At 40.7% G+C, this 626-nt stretch overlaps 1 protein-coding gene across 1 annotated transcript in view; it reads left to right on the top strand.

The window, feature by feature from the left end:
- DSC3 (desmocollin 3) overlaps positions 1–626 on the top strand; it is a 55,281-nt gene that overhangs the window by 50,339 nt on the left and 4,316 nt on the right. The gene's annotated exons all lie outside the window — the stretch shown is intronic.

Raw genomic sequence — 626 nt, 5'->3', positions numbered from 1 at the left:
TTTTTTTTTTTTTTTTTTTTTTTTTTTACATCATTGACTATACTGTAGTCAACTAAGTACTGTCCTTACTCTAATCCTCTTTGCATAAGTCAGTCCTGCCTCTCTGATTTTCTCAATTATCTTAGTGGCTTTTCCACTGTTATTTCCCTTATCCACCCCTTGAAACATGATTTTTCTAGAAGTTCTACCCTAGGCCCTTTTTTCTTTTGGTTTACAATTTTCTCTGGATATCTCATGTTTCCCTGTGGCTTCAACTATCACCTATTTGGTAGTGACTCCCAGAATTATATCTCCAGCTCAGATGTCTCACCTGAACTCTAAGTCCACATATTCTTCTATTCGTGTTGGATGTCCCATGTTTCTCAAGCTCATCACATCTAAAATTGAATTTCTCACCCTCATCTTGCCCATCAGCACATCTTTCATCCCTATTTCAGGGTATTGTACCATCTATCTAGTTGCCCAAGTAGAACACCACGGAATAATTCCTGACTCTCCTCTTCGCTGCTCATCCATACAGCCACCCCCAGACTCTACAGAGTCGCCCCTCTTCTTTCAGTCACCACTGCTTCTACCTAGGCTAACGTCCTCATCACTTTTCACCTGGAATAATTCAGTGACCCCCC

The sequence above is a fragment of the Galeopterus variegatus genome, unplaced genomic scaffold (genome assembly GCF_000696425.1).
Source record: "Galeopterus variegatus unplaced genomic scaffold, G_variegatus-3.0.2 Scaffold2343, whole genome shotgun sequence".
Classification (NCBI taxonomy): domain Eukaryota; kingdom Metazoa; phylum Chordata; class Mammalia; order Dermoptera; family Cynocephalidae; genus Galeopterus; species Galeopterus variegatus.
The sequence above is the reverse complement of the archived record's forward strand: the minus strand, read 5'-3'. Positions and strand labels throughout refer to the sequence as shown.